General features: G+C 44.0%; 1 long non-coding RNA gene across 6 annotated transcripts in view; it reads left to right on the plus strand.

Annotated features, from left to right (window-relative positions):
• The window catches only part of LOC138526120 (uncharacterized), a 338,403-nt gene that overhangs the window by 128,929 nt on the left and 181,732 nt on the right, over positions 1-27,742 (plus strand). For 5 of the 6 annotated variants that reach the window (XR_011283494.1, XR_011283491.1, XR_011283489.1 and 2 more), the window contains exons 4-5: positions 6,612-6,696; positions 6,919-6,995. This is a non-coding gene — a long non-coding RNA (uncharacterized lncRNA). The remainder of the gene's footprint in view (positions 1-6,611; positions 6,697-6,918; positions 6,996-27,742) is intronic. The other variant, XR_011283490.1, reaches the window with a different exon arrangement.

Consider the following 27,742-nt stretch of genomic DNA (forward strand, 5'->3'; position numbering starts at 1 on the left):
TATGGCTGCTTGCTCAGAATAGACTGAAGTGCGAAACGCCTGCACACAGGGTGGATGGCCTGAACTTCCAAACAAGGAGCTGGACTGCTTCACGGTAGCCTCATTCAACTCCAGAGGACACACACACACCTGTTTAATAATGTATTTTTGGCTCGCATATTAAGAAAACACACAGTAATAAATTTGCAGGAAACCTGGCTTAAGTCACAGCCGGCTTTTGATGGTTAGAAGGTCGTTCATTAAGCAGCCCGGCAGGGTGACAGTGGACGTCCTAATGGTGCTCTTTTGACCCGGGTGAAACTCTCTCCTTTTTTTTTTAAATTTGATTTTATTAAGTTTTAACACATAACAATTCTTTCAATGAGGAAAAACGAAGAAAAGGTTACATATACGTTCTCAATTGTTACATATTCGTAAGGTGCTTTTTCAAATAGCATAGTAACATCTGTGTACATTGCTTAAGTCTGTTTCTATACACACAACATTATAACAATGGAGATAGCTAAAATAATTTTCTCGTTTCCATTATTCGTTTACACTTTCCCCACTCCCTCACCCCCCGTGGACAAGGGAATCGTGTTACCTAGGAGTTGTGGTTTCGTGGTCATGCACTTGTCTCGGGCTGAGAATTTTTCGGTATGGTGTGATCGGGGTCTTGTCACAAGGGGGGGGTGCCATCGTGAATCTACTGGTACCTGAGAGGTAGTGAGGAAGAGCCCTCGGAACAGATAGAGGGGGAGTGACAGACAAGAAGAGAAGGACCCAGTCAGGCCCTATAAACCGTGGGCCTTATTACCATTTGGGGTTGGGTGTCAGTTTGATATGTGTTTGCTTAGGAAATCTGACCACAAGAGTTCACACTGTGTTGCCCTGCCGTGAAGTGATGCAGTCATTTTCTCCATGGTACATATGTTCATTGCAACATTGATCCACTCCTTCTCGGTCGGGGTCATAATTGATTTCCATTTAGTGGCCAGTAGAGCCCGAGCAGCAAGCAACAGAAGGGGGGCTAAGCCTCGGACTCTCTTCCACTCATCCTCTATTTGCTTGAGACACCGAACAGGACAAAAAGCTGGTCCGCAGTTCTTTGAATCCCATCCAGGTGCCTGATCCGCCCCAAGACTTCATCCCAGTAAACCTTAATCTTAGGACATCCCCACCACATATGCCAATATTCTGCAACTTGACCACATTCACGCCAACAGAAGGGGGAGGATGATTGGTACATTTTGGATAATTTATAGGGGTCGTATTGCCAGCGGTGTAAGAGTTTGATGGAGTGGAATTTGTATTGGCACAATATGGAAGAACGTGTTGCCATGTGACACATTTTGTCCCACATGTCGTCATCGATTCCCGTCCCCATATTGTTCCCCCATCGTGTTCTGAGGTTATGTGTGTTCCCTCTCCCCGCCCCTACTAGTATTTTGTACATGGTGGAAATCAGTCCTTTCCTATCAGTCTTGGAGTCTAGGAGTTTTTCCAAAGGCGTGAGCTCCCTACTCAGTTTTTCTTTCCATGTTGCCTTCGTCAGGACACCCTTGATCTGTAGATAGTGGAAAGTGTACAGTAAGCCTATATTTAGGGCCTCTGTTAGTTCTGGGAGAGAGATGAAGGAATCACCTCGAAGAAGCTGGCCTACCCCTTCTAGCCCTGCTTCATACCACGAAACTCTCTCTCCTTTAACCAACGTAGTAACATCATTTGAAGTCGTGTTTGGTATATTAGCTACCCATATTAGATTTGTCTCCAATCTGAAAGTAAAAGATTTTGTGATTAACATCTATTGGCATCAGAGTATGGGTGCTATAGCGGAAGTGGTTGAATTGATCTCTGCACGTGTCGTGGAATGGTACAATACTACACCATCCGGGCATGTTCTGGTGTCAGGTGATTTAAACTCAGATTGTGTTTCAGCGCTGAATCAAGGTTCTGAAAGTGAATAATGAAAAGTGTGTGTACCATACCACTTGGAATTATCAAAGGCTGCACTGCCAGGAACTCTGGCCGGAAGGCACTCATACCGAATAATAAGGGTAACCATCTACGCTGGACATATGCTAACTAAAGTAACTGGAACACTACTTGAAGTGACTCCAATAATGCCTATGAATGAAATGCAGATGGAATTCTTAGTTGAGAATTTTTAGTGCTTGTGGAAGCAGCAATTTCCCCCAACGTCCCGAAGGAAGGTAGTAGGAAGCTGTGCCTTTCTTCTTAATTACACACATACAATATGGAGGTGGTCAACAGAAGTACAATGAGATGCCTACTTAGGCAGATCAAAAATAACTATGATTTACCTGATCTATCTAAAGAGGTGAAAATGAAGAAAGTATATCAGGGATATAAAAATTAGCTACCCTCATCTAGAGCTCAACGCTTTCAATTAGACTCTGAAACAATGCTGGTGGCATTGGTGCAGAGCAACTCAAAATCTTTTTAGTCCCTAATTGAAAATATCAGAAATAGTCAAGGTGGAAGGCTTGTAAATGCTGTAACAGAGGAGGTCTGGGTACAGCACTTTGAAACACTCTGTGCCCTGCCCTAAGAGCAGGCTAGCCCTGGGAAGACTGAGGTAGATCTCCATGGGCCTCCATTTGACATGGGCCTTTCTCAGGCCAAGTTAATGGATCTAATTGGGAGAATCAGCAACTTGTTGGGCTCCAGGCCCGAACAGGCTCTCAAATCGACTCTTTAAAATAAATCCTTCACTCTGTGCAGAAATCCTTTACATTCTGTTCTTCGACATTATGAAAACAGAGCAATACCCACCAACTTGGGACAGCGCCCTTATTATACCAATATTTAAGAGGTGCGAAAGAGCAAATCCCAGCAATTACCACCCAATCGCAATTCTTGATGCAGATTCAAAAATCTTTTCCTGTCTTCTGCTGGAGCATCTTGAGTCCTGGGCCACCAGCCATAACTTAATCTCTAAGTGGCAAACGGGATTCAGGAAGGGGATGGGCACCCAATTGAATGGCACGTTACTGAAATGCATTCAGTTCCAGTCTTGGTCAAAAGGGAGTAACACAGTGCATTTTGCCTCAATTGACCTTTCAGCTGCTTTTGACCTGGAGGACCGGGCATTGCTATGGCATAAGCTACAGAAATGGGGTATCCCTCCGGGTCTCTTACGATTGATAGTTGCTGTCCATGGCCACTCCACCATGCAAGTTAGCCTAAACCAGTGTGACAGTGCAATCCAAGCAAACATCTCAGAACTGTACAAATCATCTCAGTGAAATACTGCCCAATGTCATGTATGTTGTGTGCATCAATCACAATAATGCAACTATTGAGCATCATATTGATGCATATGTTTTACAGATAAGGGACCTGCACATACCAAAGAGCTTAAAACAGGAACCTGCACCAGCAAAGAAAGAAAAGTCGACATGGACCGAAACAGTAAATCTATGTATTTTAAATTGAGTAGCGATTTGTTCTGTACATTGAAGGTCAAGTTATTTAGCAATCTGAAATTTGTATTTGCTAAAGACCTAACTGTTCTGAATATCAAATCTAAAGCAATTTCTATTTTGCACTGCTGGGGGCGGGGGGCACTACTAAATTAAAGGATAACATCCTTTACAGTGAATAACTGTATGTTCTTCTGTGTACCTTCAAGTCGTTTAGGTCTGCAATTGGCAAGGCTTTTACAATGCAGTGATTTATTGAGTGGGCACTTCTTGAATGGGGAGGTTTTGACATGTTCTATATGTTTTTTCCAATAACATGGAGGATCATTTAATTTCCAAATTGTTGTCTCTTTTTATTGTCCCACTAGTATTCTGGTTGTCTTATTTAACGCAGGATTTTTGCATACAGGTCCGTGCTATAGCAAATAATGGTAGTATTTATTTTTGCTATGATGCAGGACATCTGATATGTATTGGTGTTTCATTTTTGTAAGGCTCCGTGAGAGGGTGTATCATTTTTGGTTTTGACATACAGGTGGCAATAGCCACCCAATGAGAACACACTATGCATGCAGATATTGAGGGAGTGCAGGAGATTGCTTTCAGAGGAGGAGCTAGTATAGTGAGGGGCATAGGCGTACTTTGGTATGCATTCCTACCTAGATACGGGTAGCCCCACTGCCTAACTTCTCATGTTTGCCCAGAAAACTCTACCATTGTGTTCTACCTGAGACCAAGGAGGACGCCAAAACCATATAGTTCACTGTCTTTCTTGGGGGAATTTATCACAAAAATGGGGCACGCAAACGAAAAGGGAATCTTCCCAAACAAAACAAAGCTCAGGACGGTTCTCCTTAAATGGGATCCAAACGTTTGTCCTCCCTCTTCGCCTCATCTTCTAATCTCTCTTTCCACTTCTCAAGGTGGTGCCACCAGCATTTACAACCTCTAATCCTCCTCGTGTTTTTTTATTTCTTGATGTCACACCTGAACCCTCTTTCATACCATGTCTACTAGCACCTTCACTAGAGCTGCCTTCTCAAAGTGTTCTTTCCACCACCTCCTCTGCGTCTCTCTCTTCCCATGCCGTTACATCCTCTACATCATCTCCGCCATCTTATGTTTTCCCCGCCTACTTCTCATTGAGTTTCACCACCCCCTCCTGTACCTTGACACCGAACCCCTCCCATTCAGTTTCCTGTCCTGATGTTATGCCTCCTCCTCTGGAATACTGTCTGATGTCTGGGCATGGGCGCAGTGACACACATACAGGATGTGAAGTGGGGATTTGAGTAGTCACTACAGATGAGGAAGTGGTGCTGCCCATAGGGGAGCAGTGGAGACCTATGCAGAGAGGAGGAAGCAAGTCAGCACCAGAGAACAGATGAGGCAGGAAGAAAAAGGTGTAGTCATGTGCAATGGCACTGGGACTCGGTCCTCCCCTCTTCGAGGGACTGCCTCTACTCACCACACAGACGGGATGCCATTACCACCCGTGCACCTGCAATGATGGAGATGGGATATAGAACAGAAGAGAGAGATTCTTACACCTGTAACCGACCTACACTAAGGCAGGCTTTGAAATGCTGGGAGCTACACAGATGTTACTGTGCATCTCATGTGAAGGTTGGATTTGTGGTGCGCTGGGTACTCACTGGTGCTTCCCCAGCCGTAGCTCCTTCCAATAGAGTAATGCCTAACACACCGGAGGTCGTTTTAGCACATGCTCATCTAATCTTAATTTCGAACCCTGCTATGGGATGGGCAATGTGTCATCCAAGTAAGTAGAAAAACAGGACATTTTAAATTACCACAGCGAGGGTCTATAGAAGTGTGATGCATGGAGCAAAAGTTCACGTTTTAAAGAAACACTATTCCCAGCTATGGGGTGCATTGTAGTCTCTCTCTCTCTCTCTCTCTCTCTCTCTCTCTCTCTCTCTCTCTCTCCCCCCTCTCTCTTCTCTCTCTCCTCTCTCTCTCTCTCTCTCCTCTCTCTTCTCTCGCTCTCTTCTCCCTCCTCTCTCTCTCTCTCTCTCTCTCTCTCCTCTCTCTCTTCTCTCTCTCTTCTCTCTCTCTTCTCTCTCTCTCTCTCTCCCTCCATTGCTATCGCTCTTACCGCCATGCTCCCTCTCACTGGCATCTTCCCTTTCTGGCAGAGCAATCTCTTTCACTCTTTGGCCATGCTCTCGCTCACCCTGGCATCCCTTTTCACATCACACCCTTGCACGCTTCCCTTGGAGCCTGATGCCTTTACATGCAACATGCAGTAAGCAACAACAAACGCCCAAATGACTGACTTTGCCTATGCTGGCTGGTCTACATTGAGCGTTTACCTAACTACTTGACAAAGAAGGACGGCCCTTGATGATTGGTCCATTTAAATCTGTACGTTTGATGTAGTATTGAGCCTTGGAGTACGCACTGATTTGTTTTACTGATGGACTGGTGATGTGTATGAGTGGATCGCTGGATTTTTCACACACACCCCCCTCCCGATACATTTCCTGATCAAATACTATGCACCTATACTGATTGAAGATTTTTGGACCCTGTGTTTAAACCCAAATTTCACATCTTCACTTCTTCACTTATTGCTCTGTATCAAATTTGGGCAATTATTAAAAAACATGTTGAGTTAAGTATTACGGTATTAATAGTTTTGGGGACTGTCCTAGGAAGAAGTTGAATTTTCTTTTTTTTCTTCTGAATGTATCCTTTTGTGGAATGGTAATGCTCTATTTTAGATCATGAATTTTGTTTTAGGCAATTGTAGTATGAGATATAGTAAACTATTGATTAGTTAATTGAATATAGAAAAAGAGAAGTTGTGATGTACCTGTGTTTTGAATTGTTAATCTGACTCTCATTTTAGGCATGTGAGTATTTATTTTATATCTGTAGATTATTGGTTATGTTGTGTTATACGTTTGATGTTGCTTATATTGTAGCAGGCTACAATATAAAACGTAATAAATATGTATAATAGTGTATAATGCTTGAATAATGTTTGTATAAATATATGAAAAGTTCTATGAACTAAAACGTATATTAAATAAATACATAAACATATAAAAATAAATCAATACTCGATTCACGTTCGTGCTTGGTGGTATCCTCTGCACTGTGATCTTGAATATGCAGACGAATCTGTGCACGGTGCTAATTTAAGTGATTTGTTTTCCTCAGGAGCTCCACATTCATTTCAAGCCATCTTTTGTCATTGAAGTAAAGAACTGATATTAAGCAGTCAAGTCTTACAATTGTTACCCAAGTAAGTGGTGCAGTCTTACTCCCAGATAATTGCTGTATAATTATTTGTATGTGGAATTTATGATTTGGGACCACGTTTTGTTACATATAACTAACATGACATTGTTTGAAAATATTTCCAACACATGTGTGTTAGAGAGTAATTGAATAAAATATGTGCATGTTCAGTATAAAATAAGTTGTATGGCTCTTTCCAATTTTGACCCAAACATTATTTTATCAGTGTGTATCAAGCTTGAAGCATATTTGCACAACTTAAGTCCTTGGTTGAGAGGTTTGAAGTTGACCAGCAGTCCATAGGTAAGTACACGGACCATTACAGTGCTTAGAAGTGAGTGCTTTCAAGAATCAAGAGCTATGTAAATGTTAAGACATTTGTATTGGGCACTATCACCACTGAAGTGTTCCCCTGGCGCTCTGGTGGATCTGAAAAGGAAAGGGGGTGGGTGTGAGTTAGTAGGACTGAGCTGGAAAAGTGCAAGAGAGCAGTGATGTGCTGTTGGCAGCTTCAGTTCTGTAAGCACCGTTCGCTGAGCTTAGGTGTGCTTTTTGGTTGGTAGCCATCGTGTTCTGCTGTGCTAGGCTATGTGTGATTTGTTTTGCTGTTGCAGTGTAGTGAAGTTCATTTGGTCTGCTGTGGTTTAGAGGTGTGGTTGTGTTTGGTTAGAGTTTGAGAGGTGTATGGAGAAGGGTGAGGTTTTTAGTAGGTTAGTTAGTGGCATCTCTATTTAGATGTGAGGCATGCTAATTTCCAAATTCTTTCTGGATGTGGCACGTGAATAACTCCACATTTCTATCTAAATGTGGCACAGGCCAGCATTCACAGTCCTATCAAGATGCAACGCAAGCTAACCTTCACAATTCTATCTGAATGCAGCACTGGATAATATTCATAATCCTGCCTAGAAGCGACGCAAGCCAATATTCACTGTTCTATCTGAATATGGCATTGGCTAATATTCACAATTCTGTCTAGATGTGACACAAGCTAATATTTACAGTTCTATCTGAATGTGGCATTGGCTAATATTCACAATTCTGTCTAGATGCGACGCAAGCTAACATTCACAGTTCTGTCTGAATGCGGCTCTGGCTAACATTCACAGTTCTATTTGAATGTGACATTGGCTAATATTCACAATCCTGTTTAGATGCGACGCAAGCTAATATTCGCAGTTCTATCTGAATGCAGCTCTGGCTAACATTCACAATCCTGTCTAGATGAGACACAAGCTAATATTCACAGTACTATCTGAATGTCGCACTGGCTATTATTCACAGTTTTATCTGAATGTGGCTCTGGCTAATTTTCACAGTTCTATCTGGAGTGGCTACCACGTTAGGGTACAGTTCATCTTTATGTGAGAGATGGCTAGGTAATACAGATGACCGTTTAGTGGATATATATGATAAAAAGCGGATCCTAACACTAGCAGACATTTGTTGCCAAGCAGTGATTAAGGGCATAACTGTATAGGATTCACCCACAGCGCAAGGCATCACTGGGACTTGTCCTTAAAAGAAGAGGAAAGAAAACTAAGGTGCAAACAAGTCATTACAGTAATTTGTGAGGATGACTGATGTCCCCAAGCAAGATGAAGGCTGACCCAGTACATTCATTTCCATTCAGGCTTAGATATTTCTGTTTTGGTCCCTGTTGCAAAGCACCCAGCAAGCCACAGATTGTGACATCTCTGAGCATTGGCATACAGAGATGACATCTCCCACAGAGTTCATACTGCCTACACAACCCTAATGAGTCTTCAGTGGACATTTAGGCATGAGACTTTCCCCAATTGGTTGCTGCCACAGTTTTGTTTCTAGTGCAGGCTCCAACACCTTCTTGGAGTTGTCCATCTATGTAGATGACCCATCAGTCACCAAATGTTTGACGGGTGTATCGACTGCTGTCGGTCCACTTATCATCCAAATTGCTAACTACGCTCTCTTGCAAGGTATCCTTTGATCAACCTTGAATATCGGATGAATCATACCTATTCTATAGAAAGTTCATCTTAACTCCTCTGGCATTGCCAACCTGATCACTACTATTATCATTAGCTCCAGTGTCACAATAACAACACTCTCCTCTGCTGTTACTTCTCTTCAACATTTGAAATAAGTGGCTCCAACTGTGGTGACCAAAAGCAGCACCTGTCTTTTTTTAAATGTCAGGCCTATCACAGATGATACTGTCTGGATTTTATATAGGTTCTGGGCTCTTTTGGTGGTGTTACTTACATTTGTTTCTGACATTGGCAAGTGTATCAGCAAAAAAAGTGGACAAAAACAGCTTTCCCGAAAATCATACCCCATTTTTCAAACCTCCCAGAGTACCGGTGGAATCCCATGGGTCCAGGGCGTGGGGGAGGAATTCCTGAAATGTAAACATGTTCTGTTGCTTCTAAGGAGCCTATCTTTAATTTAATTTTCCTTTAAAGCCAGTGGAGGGATGATGGACTTCTGCAGTGCTTAAAAATGTGCCACTACGGAGAACTGCTGAAATACTTTGTGGTACAATCAAAATGATGTCCCTTTAGGGTATACATCTGTTTGCCTGTGTGCTACAGGACAATGGGCAATTTGATAAAGTACATGTTCCTTGACTTCACCTTTCAATAGTTGGTTTTCAGACGGGAGGCACATTTTATGAACACGTGCTGTTGTGCACCTTCTGTGGGCGTGTTTGCAAATATCACACAGCCTATAAGGTGAAATCAGGTATCAATCTTACCTCAGAGGTTAACTGATTACTATAGGTTAGTGTGTCTGGGGTCATTCTCAGTACGATATCACACATTTTAAACGTTCATGGTAGGCCTTATTAAATGCCAACAATGTTACCCCTGAAGATTGTAGGATCACATTGGTAAAGTTATATGCACATTTTCCAGAGTAGTGTTTTTTTTATTTTGAGAGCACATGCACACTCGAGCAAACATGGCACTTAGTCTTAAAACAGAATATCCCAAAAACGTGTGCTGTGTAATCTGTTTGTATGCATAATATAATGTAATGAAAAATAAACCTGTCTTTTTAATGTTTGGTACAGATATGTTCAAAATGTCTGCAATGTAATTGCATACGATATGAACATGAAATAATTGACTTCATTTCAGAAATAGACATTGGTAAAAGTGCTTTTTACAAGTAAAACCAATTAAAACTAATTATCGATAAATACTCAGAGATTTCAATTTTAATCAAATACATGTATAAAACACAATGTGACATCAAAATTAAAAACCTGACTTCCCATTATTGATGAACATACATTACACAATATAACATTTAAGATTACATTAAACAAACCACTGTACATATCAAAGACTATCCTGATGTCAATAAAACCAAATCCCAATAACTTGGTGACACCAGCACCAAAAACCATAACAATAACAATAAGAACTAGTACACATCTCCTCTTTAAAACCACTCTTAAAAATATGGCCACCAGATAAAACATTAATTTGATTTAATTTGTAAGTGATAATGACCAAATTGCTATTTAAGCTTGCTGAGCCAAACAACTCAAAGCAGAACAGAATAAAGAGTATTTGTGAAAGGAAAATGTCCTTAGGTTTTACTTGAGGGTGGGAACAGCCCGAAGCAATATGGTCCTAATGGATACATTAATCATATAGAACAGTCTTTGAATGGACAACTGTGAACCGGAAGTATGGGTCGGCAGGGCAAGGAGTTCAGGAAAGATGGGCAATGTGCCTACGGAAGGGTGTTGGCGTGCTTACGATCTACAAATACCCGTTTAGCCAGCGTTTCTACCTAGGTCTACCGAGCCATTGCCTCTGCATTTATTGCACCATGTGTCTTAGAACAAACAGCTACAGAAAATGAAACACTAGGAATGATCAAAACAATTGTGAACAGTGTCCACTATTGTGTCCCTACAGCACTTTATTAATGTGGCTACAACGAGGGCCAGAGTATCATTAAAAGTAACTTAATTGAACTGGGTCTTAAATATATTCTGCCCCTCCCAAGCATCATCAACCAGTTGCATGAAATATTGACAGCTTTCATCAGTGTTGGGTACATATACAGATTCAATAAGCATGCATATACACGTAACTGCAGCCAATGGTCATGGACCCTCCTTTTATTTGTTGTGTCACCCATAGTGTAGTTATTTACATTTCACCAATCTGTAATGAGATGTAACAAAACTGTTAATCGTGATGACTTATTTCATTTTAAAGAATTGGACCCAAAAGGAAAATGTACACTAACTCTGTGCCATCATCTATGACATTGTATGCAACTACTTGCTGTCATCTGGTCTGAGTGGTGTTACAACTGAGAAAGACAGAGCATTTGCAAAGGTTGAATTTATGAGGCCTTACCCTGGGTGTGCTTTTTAATCCCCTTTTGGCCTCTTCAGTATTGTGCATTGTCACTAATGATGTAAAGCAGTGTGACAAATCTGAGGATGTTGTCTCTTATTCTAGAGGGGGAGACCTTTTCCATGGGGCCAGGATCACCTGTGGTGGGAATCCTCCTATGAGGGAACAATCATCACCCGAAAACACTGTATCCCTCCACTTTGCCTCATCCAACCCCTTTTACACCTCCAAGTCCTCCTGCCCCCTCCATGGGTGCAGCTAATATATACTGTTATCCAAACTAACGTACTTGACAACACTGAGGGACCAGATAATGCAAAATAATATGCATGTAGCCAAACCAACTTACATGACAATATTGAAAACCTAGACAATCTGAAGTATTATGCATCTAGCCAAACTAACCTACATAATAATATTGAAAAGCCAAATAACACAAAGTATTATGCAAATAGCCAAACTAACCTACATAGCAACACTGAAAAGCCAGATAATATAAAGTATTGTGTATGTAGCTTGACAGATGATACTGTAACCAAGATGGCCAGGAGTACAGAGATCACTCGCGAGCAACCAAATGAGCTGTCTAGTTTCCAAAGACCAGTGATTGGCTCTATAACAGCGGTCTAACATATGAGTTTCAACAGAGTTCAAGCTCAAGCTCAAACGAAAGAGTCGGAGCGACGCGAGAGAGGAAGAGCCAACCCCCAAAGAAGAAGAGCAGTACAAAGAACCGCAGAAGGAACGGAATGTGGAACCAGACCCCGCTGAATGCCCAAATGTTGTTGGAGCCTCTGGGAAGGAGACAGCTTCCCGGGGTCCGCTGATACAGCCAAGAAGGAAGCAAACAGGCACATGTGTTACCCAGGAGCTGTGAGCGGTCCAGGGAAGCGTAGGGTTGAGCTAAGGAGCTGGCGAAAGAGGGTCTTGGACCCTACACCAAACAAAAGAAAGATGTATACTTGGCAGGAGAGTGAACTAAGCAGATTCAACAGAACAGTGGGAGTCTGAGACCCGCACCCCAAACCAAGAGGGTCTGAGACCCTGAAACAAATGAGAGAGTGTTGCATACTTGGCAGGAGAGTGAACCAAGTGGATACAACACAACATTGTGAGCCTGGGACCCGCACCCAAGAGAAAGAGGTTCTGGGTCCCTAATAAAAGGGAGGATCTGGGACCCTGAGGTGAACAAGAGACAATTATACATTTAAGAGAGGGTCTGGAACCTGAAGTAAATGAGAAAGAGTTCCACACTTGGTAGGAAGTGAACCAGGTGGGCCCAGCTAACATGTGAAACCAAAGTTTAAAGCCAGTAGGATCTGGCACCCCGAGAGAGAAGAAGAGAGAATACAAGAGAAAACATGTGCTTAAAAAGGGAACCAAACAAGCAGTATTAAATATTGCGAGTCTGGGACCTGCACCCACATGGATCAGAGAGTCATTAAAAGATTGAAAATAAAGAGACCTACGCCTGGCAGTGGAATGTGCAAGCTGAAAGAATACAGGAACTGTTAAACTGAGAAACAGTTGCTCCTGAAGTGAATAAGTGATTTAACATCAATTTGATATTTGTTAGCTAACTATGACTATTAAGACGTAGTCAGTCTATTGCCATCTAGCTACAAGTGTCACGATCATTTGGTCGCAATATTTGGACTCATTGGGCCTCATTACGACCCTGGCGTTAACCATGGCGCTATTAGCGCCATGGTTGACGCCGGTATTCTACCAACTCCGCCATGGTGAATGGCGGAATTACCGCCCCATTCCAAGGTTGGCGGGGCGGTAATTCCCCATTCACCATTGGCCCTTCCCCATTCCCATTTTTGCCCCCATAGGGCTCAATGGGAATGGGGAAGGTGGTAATTACGGTACCGCAAATTGCGGTACCGTAATTACCTCGAAAGTCCCTTTGCGGGTTCCTTCCTTAACGCCTGGTAAAACCAACCGTTAAGGTCGGGACCCGCAAAGGGACCTCGTAATTAGGCGGTAAGGGTTTATTGGCGCAGACATCTTTTACGGCGCCGTTACTCCTTACCGCCTGGGTCGTAATGAGGCCCATTGAAACTATGACTTCACATTAAGCATTATCAAAATGTTAAAGTATTATAAATAACCATTCTGGTTGATTTTAAAACTAAATTTTAATTGATGTTTTATATAATGAAATGTTTCAATTGTTAATCAAATCGTACCAATTCTTCTAACTAAAACATGTTTTATGCAGTGTGAAAATGTTATCCTAATGAGTATATTTGTGATGAAGATGAATTGTATAAGATTAATTCCTGTATTAAATGTAGTCCAAATAACTAGGGGAAAGGAGCACAGCCGATCATTGGGATCCTTCACTTGGTGGGAGAGCATACCAAGCTGGTAAGAGGCAGCAACTGTGAAAACAGATCACAGTTCCTCCTAAACTGTTCAGCGATTTAAGGCAAGAGGTTTAGGTGCAAGGAGCACAACGCTAGTTTTGAAGTCTTATATTTTTTAACATTGTTTTTGCATCACATTTTTCTACCAGTGAAACTGGGAACTTTTCTGTTGTTTGAAAACAAAAGACACTTTTTCCTTTTGAGAAAAGATCATCCTTGATGTATGGAACACGACAGTGACAGAAATTTTAGTTTCAGACCTCCTGACAATCCCATTGGTTTCCTATGAGACAGGGAAACCCCCTCTTATTCTTAGCTTTAGGGAAATAGAGGCATTTCCCAACCCACCGATCATTAATAAAAGTTTAACCCAAAATGATACGAGCGTTGTGTCTGAGTCTTGCTTCTGCACCCTTACAGCAGCTATATAATCAGTCACATTCATGCTCCTGGATCATTTGTTATTGAATGCTGACTATGGCAGGCACCATCTTGAAGACGCTATTATCAAAAGAGTGTGGGACTAGATGTTGAATCTGGGCAAAATAGCAAATCTCAGCACCATCTTCGAATCAAACGAAGTTCATACTGCTGACTGGGAATACTTACTCTTAGGCATGAGATACCAAGTACACTCATCATACAAGGGACTACAAGCTTTTCTTATTTTATGCATTTCGTGCCTAGTGTGCCATCCTGTGCGGAATAACGCCATTGCATTTGTCCTCTCATATATGATATGATATGATATGGCATTTATAACGCGCCTATACACAAGTGTTTCAAGGCGCGACGAGGCAAGGGGGGGAAACAAGGGAGGACAGACAACGATCCTACTAGGCCAGGTGTCATTCAGATCACGCAAGTGCATGGGAAGGGGGGAAAGGAAAAGTACATGGGGGAAGGGAGAGGGGAAAGTGCAGTACATGGGAAAGTGGAATAAATAAGATAAAAAAAGACAAACAAACAGCCAGTTAGTGGCAAGTGCAAGGAAGTGCAGACATAAGTGCTGGTAGGGGGACTGAAGGAATACAGAAAAACGGTCCCCAAGTGCAGGGGTTGCCAGGGGAGGCAGTGCAGGTGGGCAATTGACGGGGCCAGGGACAGGGCCAGAGATCAGAAGTGGGTGGCAAGGTAACCAGTGCAATTTCAATCAGCAATTCAGAAAGGGAGGGGACCAGAGAAAGCAGAAGCAAAGAGGAAGGTTTTGAGGTGTTTCCGGAACCAGAGATGGTTCTCCCCAAGTTTCAGGGAGGCAGGAAGGCTGTTCCAGAGAGAGTCCCCTGCCGAAGAGAGTGATCTGCCACCAACTTGTTGCTTGGAGAAGCGACTGACCTTGAGGGAGTTGGAGGCAGATGAGCGAAGAGCTCGAGAAGGAAGATATTTAGGAAGAGAGAGTTGAAGGTATTGCGGCGCCAGACCCCAGAAAGCCTTGTGTACAATGCAGAGGGTTTTGAACTTAATCCTCGCAGCCACTGGGAGCCAGTGCAGAGATTTCAGTCCTGGAGAGTTACGATCCCTGGGCTTGAGGCCAAGGACAAGTCTTGCAGTCCTGTTCTGGATAAGTTGCAGAGGGTGGAGAGTGGAGACAGGAAGATTTAGATAGAGGCTGTTACAGTCGTCCAGCTTAGAGAGGACCAGGGCTCTGGAGACAGTGAGCTTCTGGGGGAAGGAGAGGAAAGGAAGAATACCTCTAAGGAGGTGCAACTGGTAGTGTGACTTCTTAGAGACGTCAGAGATGTGAGGGGAGAATGAGAGTGCAGAGTCGAAGATGACCCCAAGGTTTTTAGCCTTGCAGGTGGGAGTGGGAGGAGGGCCAAGAGAGGCTGGCCAGAGAGCTGCAGGGAAGGAGGGAGTGGGTGTGCCAATGAGTAGAATCTCAGTCTTACCGAATAGCACTGAAAGTTGGGACAGAGAGTGGCGATGCAGTGGGCAAGGAGTGCCAGGTATTGGTTGAACAGCAAGGGAGAGAGGTTAGATCCCTGGGGGACACCACAGGTAGAGTAAAAGATGTTGGAGAGGAAGGACCCAAGTTGGACCTGGGAGGGTCGGTCGGAGAGGAAAGAAGTCAGCCACGCCAGAGCCTGACCAGTGATACCCAGGTTATCACGGAGACGGTTGAGCAGGATGGCATGGTTGACAGTGTCAAAGGCAGAAGAGAGATCAAGCAAGATAAGAACGCAAGGGGTGTTAGAGTCAAGGTTGGTGAGCAGGTCTTCACGGATGTTCAGGAGAGCAGATATATTGGTCAATGATACCTTATACTGCCCCTGTAAAAAAAACAGTTTTATCTCAAAGGTACAACCTGTCGCCATTTCAGAAAGGTTAGTTGTGTGTGGTTTACATTTCATTATCCACACACTGCCATTTCACAGCTTTACACCCTGACATAAAAGTACTGAGCTGGTACACCTAGGAGCTCATGTTCGATTTGTTCGTAATTTGACGACAAGCAGCTGTTAACATTAGCACTGTAACGTAAACCGCTCCCTGCCACCAAATTGTCATCATTTGCACAGCAGAGTGCAAACATTCAGGGCAATAGGTGGCATACACGTGTGTATGTCGGGCAGTGTTTAATTGTAATTATACATACTGCCTGTCATGCTCGCATGGGTGTCCGTCTGCTTTATATTGGTGCATGACACTGGTGGACTCCACAGGGTTCTTCAGCATTTGCATCAGCGTGAAAATCCATGTCGGCGCAAATGCTGGAGCATTTGTATGGTGGCGAGGACGGGAGGCGTTAGCAAGACAAGTTGCATTCAGCCCCAACTCTCCCCCATACAAATCCTGGAAACTAGCCGTAACATTGAAGGAATGGCATAAAAGGCTTACGTAAGGATTGTACTTCATTCATTTATGCTACGCGCTCATTGAACATGAGCTCCCAAGTGTTGATTCTTCCTCAGTAACAGCTTTATAGTATGATGACATACGTTGAGGGCATCAGATACGTGAACGTGATTTAATTGGCAATGATGTATATTTAGGTGGCACCAGGATCATGAATGCAATTTAAAGTTACAATGAGGACATATGCTGTGAGCACCTGCCTCGTGAAAGCCTTTTACAGTGTCACTGATGACATATATGATGATACTTAATGCTTTATTTCCTAAATATATTCCAGTAACACACAATGCATTATTGTGTTACATACTATCATAATTAAATATACAGAATCATAAGACACTTTTGCTTTATTAAAAACAGTACAAAAAATATTGTTGACACCAGCATTATGAAAGTGGTTTGCAGTGACAATGATGGCACATATTGAGGGCACCAGCTCCATGAACATGATTTAGAGTGAAAATGATTACATATATTTGTGGAATCACCATCATGAAGATGATTTAAATGGAAATAATGGCATGCACCGTGGGCAACAGCATTGTGGAAGCGTATTACAGTTGTGATGGGGGTCAAAATGTGTACTGGCCACTAGCCATTGGATAGTGATATTTATATCTTGGTGTATAAGCAACGGTGTGTTGTGTGAATGTATGCAATTGAGGCCACTAGTGACATTTTATGTCTAAATAGTAGCTTGAATCTTGAATATTTGCACCCTGCATATATTGAGAGCACAGGCATCTAAAATGAGCTTTATAGTGCCAGTGCTGGCATGTATTTTGTGACAGGAGCATCATAAAATTGTGTTGTCTAATGCTCCTATGTACTGTTGGTGACCTGTGTCACAGAGCATACAAGATTGGACAAACAACCAAGATATAAACTTCTTCTGGCACATTAATAAGTGCTTTATTGTGAAACAAACACAATATGTGTACATATGAGGGGTCATAGGGAATTACTAAGGCTATTAGAAGTAGGAATAAACCAATGAAAACAGGTTTAGAGCCCGTGTTCTCTCTGGTATTCAATGCTCCACACCCGGGCTGAGGAAAATAATCCAAAATGTGGTGTACTTAAATAAAAGGTGAGTAAAGAATGGAAACATTCTCCCGCACTTTAGTTATAAGGAATTTGTCCCTCTGGGCTATGGGTTAAAGTCGGTGTCACTACCTGATCTTTGTTTTCAGGTTGGAGGCCTTTGGAGTTATGAAACCCATTGGTTGGGACCCTCCAAGGCCGAGGACTGTGGCTTTGATGATGTCACTGGGTCTCAGCAAGAAGGTTGAAAAGCAGCTTTCCCTTTAGGGTTGACCTCCTCCAGGAGCCAGGCAGAAGGTTTTATGATATCTCGATCGCTTTCCCACCTTCTTGTGCTATGGTCCTTCGCCTACGATCACTCTCCTCCTTCCTGTATCTATTGTAATCTCCATGCCCCTCAGTGAAGCAGCACCTTTTCCTTCCTCCACCCAGCTTTACAATATGCTCTTGACTAGATTGGCCAGGTGCACTGCAATCTCCCTGAGCTCGCTGGCTAGTTGAGAGGCATGTCCTCCTCAGTCTGTCTAGGGTCATGCAACTCTGTGTCCTCCTCTAGCAGACTCTGTCTCCTCTAGCAGATCAGCCTCTCATCCCTCCTATTTTCCAACTCTCCAACCTCCTCCTCCCCAGATGGTAACCACTCTCTCTCTCTCTGCACTCCTGTCCAGATAAGAGCCCTCTCTCCCTCCAAACCCCTCAGTAGAACTCTCCAGATGATGATGCAATGCTCCAGGTCCCTCCTCTCTAGATTCCTTCACCATTCAGCCTTCTTACAACACTCCTCCCCAAATGGTATCAATTCTCTCTCTCCAACCTAAGGCTGGAGACCTACCATGGCACAAGGCAGTGGTGTTGTTGATGTTGCTGGTTCTCTGCAAGAACACACAACAACTTGAGGTCCTCCGCAATTATAATTCAAAGGAATGGGAATACGTGGATTTCCTGAACCAACACAACGAAGAATCTCCAATGCCACATTAACTTTACTACAGTGTCAAAAAGACAGTTCAATCGTTTATTTCAAAATATATATTTCTCTTTATTATCAATTATTAATAAATATATAGTGTAATATAAATGTGATAACCAGACAGAAGAAACAGCTGCACCTTCCTCTTCAGGGTTCCACTCCCCCAAAAGCCAGACAGCATGTCTTGGACTATGCCTTCTCCATCTCTGGGGTCCTGTTCCAGGGAACAATCCCCTCCTTCATGCCTCTATTGTATGCTCTATGAACCTCAACGAAGCAACACCTTCTCATTCCTCCTCCTGCCACTACAATCTGCTATGGAACGTCCTGGACCACTGTAACCTGCCCTATATCTCTAGCTATTTGGTGTGCCTGTCCTCCTCATGCTGTCTTAGGCCTTGCAAGTCTTTCTGGCTCTGAAGCTGAACAGCATTTCCTTCCACCTCTTTTCTGACTCTTCAACCTCCTCCTCTCTAGATTGAACCATCTCTCTCTCTCTTTCTCACTCTCACCTCCTCGGTTCAACTCTGTGTATTTCTCCTACCACTCCTAGATGCCTTTCCCACTCCGCCCTCCTCAGAACACTCCTTTCCAGTTGATAACAATTCTCTCTCTCCATCCTCTGATTTCCTCCGGCAAAACTCTCCTCTCACAACCCCTCTTGCTCCTAACACCTTCCTCTAGCTTATACTCAAACCACCCCTCCTACTTCAAAAGACTGAGCTGGTTGGGTAAGATAGGGCTCAGACTTATCTGGGGATGCTGATGGGTCAAGGGTTTCTATTGGGTAAAAGCCTGACAGAAACCTCAATGTGGTTGGGGCTCAGGGTTTTCCAGATGTGTCTTAAGGTATATCTCTCATTTTGAAATCCACTGTGACCATCCCCTTGAGTCCATGATGGTTCTGTTCTTAGTAAACAAGTTTGAAGTTTTAAAGGGATTTGGTAAGGGAGGCTGCTCCAGAGCGAGGCCCCAGCCGAGGGGATAGATCTGCCCCCAACTCTCTGCTTGGAGAAGCGTCTGACCCTCAGAGAGTTGGAGGTGGATGAACGGAGAGTTCAAGAAGTAAGATGTTTTGGAAGAGAAAGTTGTAGAAAGCCTTGTGGACAATGCAAAGGGTTTTGAAGTTGGTCCTTGCAGCCACGGGAAGCCAGTGAAGAGATTCCAGAGCTGACTAGATAGAATCCCTGGGCTAGAGGCCAATGACAAGTCTTGCAGTCCTGTTCTGGATAAGTTGTAAAGGTCAAAGAGTAGAGGCAGCAAGATTTCGAAAGAGGCTGTTGCAATAGTCGAGCCTAGAGAGGATCAGAGCTCTGGAGACAGTGAGCTTCTGGGTGAAAGTGAGAAAAGGAATAATACCTCTGAGGAGGTGCAGCTGATAGTTTGACTCCTTAGAGACATCAGAGATGTGAGGAGAGAAGGAGAGGGTGGAGTTGAAGATGACACCAAGGTTCTTAGCCTCACAAAAGGAACCAACAAATTCAGTAGATTAAGCTGGGAGATGGCCAGCTTTTCCAATAGTTTACCCAGGAAAGGAGTGATGCAGATCGGGCGACAGTTAGCCGGAGAGGATGGATTGGCTGAGGACTTCTTTAGAAGGGGGGTGCACAAGAGTGCTGAAGGGGGGGGGAACAACTATATGAGCACGGTTGTTGCCAGCGGTTGGGGCAGGCAGCAATACATCCTTTGGGACAAACTTCTGCCCCACTACTAGAGAAAGCAAGGCGCAGAGTGGTGCTCCTCGTGTACAAAACACATCTGATCTACATGGCAGGGGCTGTCTGGAATCACAATGCTCCTTTTGTAGACAGCCAGCACCCTGCCATGACCCTGCTCCAAGGGGAATGGGGTGCTAATGGCCCTAGGGAGTGGGGCACACAAGCCTGACAGCACTAGTGATCAATCCATTAACCCTGTAATGTGTGTGCTGAAAAGCATGCATATAGAAGGAACTGTGCATTAATCTGTTTCTGCATATCAATGCAGAGGACTAACATATAATCTCTGAGATGGCACTTGTCAGTCCCTCTCTGACTGCCATCACTAAAAGTGAACTTTGAAGTCACTGGGAGTTGGCAGGGGGAGACAGGGAATCGCACGGGCGGGTTATGCAAGACTTGACATGGATCCCAGGCAGAGGTGCTGTGAATGTGCACAGGGGGGGGGGGAAACATAGGCAGCATATGGGCAACAAGGAGCCCCTGCACCGGCCTGGCTTGAGAAACAGTTTTTGATGATTGCCAGGGCTCTACCCTGCCTAGCCCCAGCCCACTTAAAGCACTGGGGATAAGGGGGAGAGAGAGAGAGAGAAGAGAGGGAGTGGGGAGACGGGACATTAGCGAGAGGAATGAGAGGCAGTGAAAAACCAGGGCAATTGGAGGGGCATCGGAGCACTAATAAACATACTGCAATCTTATCTTGGGACATGCCAGGATAGGATATTCCCTAGAAGAATCCCAAAGGGAGGGAGAAAAGGCTGAGGCATTTATGGCCTCACGTTAGGTCTGAATATTGGACAGTAGGTGTTAGAATGGATTTTTAAACTGTGACCTGGTGGACAGATGTTTAGGAGGCCACCCTTGTTAGATGGACAGGGGACACTTCTGGGAGGGCAGCCAGACCAATTCACAGCAGCTTGGAGAGAAGTCACGGCTAAATCTCAGGAGGAGTGAGGTTGATCAGAGGCCTACAATGAGCACACACAATGAAACATTAAGAATTGCAATTTCACAGGAGTATACCAAAATATACTATCTATATAGGCCCAATAATTAACACAAATGAACTAAGAAAATCAATAGCAAAATAACACACAAGGAACACACTATGTTATATATATATATATATATATATATATATATATATATATATATATATATATATATATATATATATATATATATATATATATATATATATATATATATATATATATATACATTCACTGGAGTCAGTGTGAGAAGGTTAATAACTCTGGCAACTACTTGTAAAGGAAAAGGATGACTAACCTTTAGAGCACTGTCAATCTTCAGAGATGGCAACCCTAACTTTAGAAGTCCAACTCTACGATGAATGAAGCCTTGTGCTCAATGTTCAATATGTGCGTAAAAGTGCCTGGTCGTGTGTAAAAGTCACAAAGAACCTTTTTAGGAAGCTGAAAAAAGTTAGGGAACGACTTCTGAAGGGGTGAAACAAGTTCCAAGAGTCGGGAATTGATCTGCTGCGATGAATAAATCTATTCCCAACTTTTGGAGGGCTGTAGGAAGAGGGGGTTATCCAAGTCAAAGAGAAGACTAAGATTGATCCTCTATGCGTAAAAGCGTTTTGATTAACAAAGGGCCAACGATAAGTGACTTCACTACTCACCACCCTTAGCTCAGTTTTGCTCCAAGCTTGGCAGGTCTGGAGGTGGGCCTCATAGGTTCAATTTCCCACCAACGGTTCGGCTTCCAGGTGCACAGGCGCTGCGGGTGCGAATACAGGTCCAGTATGCAACAGGAACTGTACATTTTGATTTGCCTGATGAAGGTAGAAAACATTGATGCAGCTGGTCTCAGGGCACAGGAAGAAACGCGGGAAACATGCCTTCAGTGACCACCACTGTCACACAGTGAATCAGGGGCACCCAACTCTCGCGATCTGATGCAGCCTCCTATTTTTCAACCCAACGGTGCTGGGACAACGAGATACAGTGGAAAGGTGCTTTGCAGGGCAAGTTCGGATTCCCCAAAGTCTCGAGCAATGCCCCTGCATGGTAACTCAGGTTAAAGCTGGACAATCCACTGCATGGCCCAGGGACATTTCTGAATAGGCTGACTTGCAGGGCAACCAGGAGACGTCGAGAATGATTCTCTCCACCACTCCGAAGGTCTGAAGAACCTTTGCAGGTCTTCTGAGATCAAGCGCAAAGCAGGGCTCCAACGGGAAAACAATGGGATTCGGGTGCCAACCCTTCTTCTGCGTGTCTCAGGATCGTCCTTTGTTCTGCTCTGCTCTTACGGATACTTTGCTCCATCTGCAGGTCAGTTCTGACCTGTTGCTGATCTACTGGAATTAATTCAGGACCCCTCTTCATATCCAAAGTCACACTAGACATCCTGGCACCAGTAGTGTGGATTGGGACAAGACAATCCCAGCCCATCTTCTGGGTACCCATACACGCTACCTGCAGGGACCCACAAAGCGTTTTTTGCAGGCAACTGCATGCACAAATAAGGAAGTCCCGGATCAGGAAGACCATGGAGAAGGTCAAGGGACAAAATGGCCAAAGGAACAGACAAAAGACCTTGTGGTGTGGCCATGCTCGACACTAGCCACAGTCATGAGCCAAATGCAGGTAAGCGGATAATGGCTCGATAAAGAAGTTGTACAAATGAAAGCAAAAGCTACTCCTGCCAACAGTCTGTTCCTAAGCGCACTGTACAATCACCAAAAAATCCTTAGAGGGTGTCTAGGGCCAGAAAACACATAGGCACCATTGTGCGGTTCAGTATTGTACTTTACGAAATGATAAACTGTTACCAAAAAGTGGCAACAAAGTCGAAAAACTAAGAGAAACAAGGTTTATCGGTACTGACAGCCTGAACAACGTGTCAGTTTCCCCATAACATTGAGTGAAATCGCAGTAGAGTGCAGTTGAAGGCTGTGCTCCACTGTAAAAAGTCAGGTGAGGATACTGTAACAAAAGCAAAACGTTTTGGGGGGGGGTCCATAATTATGGAGGGAAAGTTGCTTTCAGAGAAAACTTTCCTAACGTTCGTATACATCCTTGGGTGCAGAGACACCAGGGTTAGGGAAGTGGAATGTCTACAGGAGATGTGAGGCACTGCATTTAGTGTGCCACTATTCATTCTGCTGTTATCAAACCTTTGTATTGTTTGCAGTACTTGAGATAAAAAGCTTTGAACCTATCTCTGCTGATTGGTTATTTCTAAGGCCATCTGTGACAGTACTCAGTTTCTGCCTGCACTTGATTGTCAGGAGACCCAGGGCAGGCAATCCAGGGCTGCCTGGTGGCGTGGAGCTGAGTTGGAGAGAGCAGGTAAGAATCTGTGCATATTTCTGTGTATGTATTGTAAGGATGCAGAAGGAGGACACTAATACACAGGTGGCATGATTGTTGGCAAAGACTTTTATTTGTTCAAAATGCGGAGGAAACCTATCCCCCCCTAACTCTGATGGGTTTCCTTGCCTCAACTAAGGCACTAAGGAATCTGTCAGGATGTCCAAGTAAATGAAAAAAAGTCCACTGTTGTGTGTCTAAATGCCTACTTCTATCCCTTACACTAGTAACTGAACTAAAGAGATAATGGATCTTCTTCATCCAGGTGAATGGCTTCCTTCTTCTGGACAACGGATTATAGTTCCAATTGGCAGGTGGGAACTTCACCTGGGAGTTAGGCTCCCTTCTCCAGTTCCTTTCCAGGGTACAACATAAAGTTTGAGCTTGAGGTGATGTAAAGTTTTCAATTCAAACTCAAAAGTTGCAACTCAAACATCATTCCTTATGGCCCATAGTTTTCTTCGCTTTTGGGTTCCTGGAGAATGGCTCCCTTCTCAAGGTATCTTGATCTCAATACTTTCACAGTGCCTGGGAATGACTCCCTTCCCGTGGCCTTCTCTGGCATTATTTCATGGTACACAACATCAGGGGTTCCGGCTTCCTTCCCCTGATCTCTCTTGGTTTGTAGTTTCACTGTAGTAGGGGAATGTCTCCCTTCAACGGGCCCTTCCTAGTCTCTTTATCCCAGTTCACAAAGGCTGAGGGAATGATTCCCTTCCCCAGGCCCTTCTCAGGTTCTTTACCAAAGTTCACGAAAGCTGGGGGAATGACTCCCTTCCCCAGGTACTTCTCAGGCTCTTTACCAAAGTTCTTGAAGGCTGGGTAAATGACCCCCCTCCTTAGGCCCTTCTTAGGTTCTTTACCAAAGTTCACAATACGAGGGGGACTGATTCCCCTTCCCTGGCTTCCTTTCACCTTGTTTTACTGGTTTGTAGATGTGGGTCGAAGACCCGTAGGATTTTGCTGCTTTTCTTTGGCAGACCTGGTTCACTTTCCGGTATTTCCAGGTATTGCGCAGAAGAAGAGAATTTGCTATGCTCTTCTCAATTGGGTGCAGGTCCCAGACCCGTACTTCTCTTTTTGACTGCTGTGGAAGTTGTGGGTCATGCCTCTGCCAGGTGCTGTGCTGAAGAAGAGGATTTGTGATGCTCTTCTCACCTGAGTTTTGGTCACAGACCCAACTTTCGTAGCTCTAAAACCCTTCCCAAGCCCCATCAAGCGTCCTGGCAACCCTGGTACCTGTGGCGGTCTTTTCTGTGCTCTCTGGGTGGTGTTGGAGGTCTGGTTCCTGTCGGCTTTGTTCACCTTTCCGTATGCTGCTGTGACTCTCCAGCTCTCTACTCCTCGCCGGCAGCGTGGCTGCCTCTGACCAGGATGTCCCACAGTATTTGTCATCTGGAGTTTGACTCCTGTAGCCTTCCAGGCCGTCGGACCTGTGCGAACGGTAAGTGGGCTTCTCAGCAAGTTGGTAAGGGCCCCAGTCGCCCTCTTCAAATCAACAAATCACTTTGCTTTCTGGCTCTCACACTCCCGGATGTTCCAGGGATGACTTCTCTCTAGGTTCCTCCAGGGGGGTCAAACACTCTTTTGAGTCCCTCCTCACATTTAATGCTCATACAGTGTCCACTTTGACTGGAACACTTAGTTTGGTTCCACATGGCGTTCCTCATTGCTCTCCACTTCTTCTTCATCCCAATATTGACATGCCAATCTCTACTGGGTTAGTTGGATTCTTCCTCAACCCAGTCTCCATTGTACTTCAGGTGGGTAGACCCTACTCTTCCTCGTCTCAGTATTTCTCAGGAGGGTTGTGTTATCTACCCTACAAAAACACAAGCAAGTGTGGGGGACCAGTGCACCCTGTATAGGGTAGGAGGATGACGGAGGTTGTGGTGCAGTGTGAACATACCACGCTGTCCCTGATTAGTCATCTATAGTCCCATGGAGGGGATCCCTGCCCATGAGATCCACCCGCTGCGTGCCACCCCCAGATGGCACTATCATGTAGCAGCCTCACCTCCTTAGCCTGTGGGAAGGGGCTCCCCCTCGGGGAGAAGTGACGACAACCAGGGAATTGACACAGTAAGCATGTATGTATGTATGTGTGCATGGAAAGTATGTGAAGAGGGGTTTCTGGGTAAGTGCACATATGAATGAGAGTGCACTGTGAATCATGTATATGGGTGTGAGTGCATGTGTGAATGGGAGAGTATGCTGTATGTGTTTGGGTGTGGTGAAAGAGTATGAATCCTGAATGGGTCCATGACGTGTGAATAAGAGAGTAAATGAAAAGAATCATGTATGCATGCATGTGTGCCAGCCATGGGGTGGGGGGGCATTTTGCAGCGGCAGCCAGTCTTGGCATATTTGCTTACTGTGGTGTGGCATGTTTGACTGGGTTTCAAGACTAAAACCAACAGATGTATTCTTAAATGACCATGATGGCCTACATTAGTGGAGCCAGTCTAAACATGAGTTGCTACTATGTAATAGCATTTTTTACTGCCATCATGGGTGAAAGCTTGTTCATTTGGGGCTGTACTGACCTACATTGTGCAGTGCTTCTGGAAATATGTTCTTGCATTGGCTTGACATTTTATACTGGCATCCAAGGTAAAGCCAGTATGATGACTGTTCACATGTGGTTGTACTCAAGTGCATTGGTGCAACCAGATTGGGCATATGTTCTTACTCTGGTATGGTATTTGTTACATGCATCAAGATGAAAGCCAACCGGAGTATGTTCTTATGTGGGGAAACATGGCTATATTGGAAGAGCCAGAATGGACATCTTCTATTATAGTACAATTACTGAAATTGAGGGAATGCAAACATGATTATGCTCTAATATGAGAATACTGGCATATATTGGTGCAGTCTTCATGGACGTGTATGAGCACAACTAACATGACAATGTTTTTGATGCTGCATATATTGTAATCAAAAGCATCATGAAAATGGGTCAAATGGTTCTGTGGACTGTTGGTGACCTGCATCTACTGAATGTGTTCACGTGTTACTCTGAAAACTGTGTTGCTTTTTAAACAATTATTCACAGAAGGGGCTCTGGCGCCCCACGCCCCCCTGTCCCTCCCCCCCACACACACTCACTGGTTGGTTTCTCCCCTGTATTTGTGGGAAACATTTTTGCCTCTCCAATTAACAAATGTGCCAACTGCTCCTGGCCCCTTCAACCAGCCTACTGTGGATGCCCTAGTTTAGGCAGGGGACTTCATGACACTGCATCTATTGGATATTTCCATGTGTTACCCTACAGCGTTTTACTGGGCGTTAGAATCCCCACCCTGCCCTCATGCCCAGTAAGTTGATCTGGGTTCCCTTACTACACTCACTCTCTCTGGGAATTCCAGAGTAAAATATTTCCAGCACTGCAAATATGAAAGCCTGTTCAGACTTTAGAGAGGCTCTTTTCCTGTTTTCATATCTGTAAAACATGTACTTGGCATGGCGGCGACATTCACACCAATGCAATGCCCGTAGGCTATAGACTGTTTCATCTCTGCAAATAACATCGAGGGTGACTCGATATATATTTTTTAAAGGCACACAACACCATTCCCAACAAATGTTAGGATTGATGCAATTATACAAACAAACTCCAGTCCTAGAATATTTGGGACCGTGTTGGCTAGTGCATTTAAAAAAAATATTGAAACACCCTCCATGTTATTTCCAGCGATTATATCACTGGATACCGAAATAGACACTTGCGCAAATGTCATCGGTTTCATGGGAAATGGACCCAGAAAGCGTACGCCAAAAACAAAATATGTTTTGTAATGAATGCCAGACTTGGACAAGTCACTTTCCGTTCACGTCGCCCCATGCTACACTTACCGCATTACCCCATCGATAACATTTCCAGCTGAGCTGGTATTCTGAACATTGAGTTGTTTCACACAAAACCAGCAACTACTAAAAATATTGCAAAATATTTTCTGTGCATGCACCCTTCACGAAACATTATTGTTATTTGTATTTCAGCAGTGACGCATGTGCAGGTTGCTCACGGTTCAGTCTTTAAAATGGAGAACAAGGCCGTCGTGTTTCGTGTAATTATTAGTTTTCCTTAATCGCCATGGTAACAACACCGAGGTTTCCAAATTTAACAAAGCGTATTCAAAGCAAGAAACGTGACCCAAAATAATGCGTGTGGCTACTGTGCCAGGGGAGAATAGGCCGCAAGCACAGATTAAGAGTGCAGGCGAGGCTTGCCCTTGATTCCGAGACTGTTTTCAATTCCCAAATTGGGGAGGCAATCAACAATATTTTGATTCCTAGTTTTTTTCTTCTTTTTCTTCAACAAACAATAAATTACCACTGCTAGACCGATGATGCTCAGAAAAGGAGAACAGGTT

The sequence above is a fragment of the Ambystoma mexicanum genome, chromosome 7p (genome assembly GCF_040938575.1).
Source record: "Ambystoma mexicanum isolate Mex_15411 chromosome 7p, UKY_AmexF1_1, whole genome shotgun sequence".
NCBI lineage: Eukaryota > Metazoa > Chordata > Amphibia > Caudata > Ambystomatidae > Ambystoma > Ambystoma mexicanum.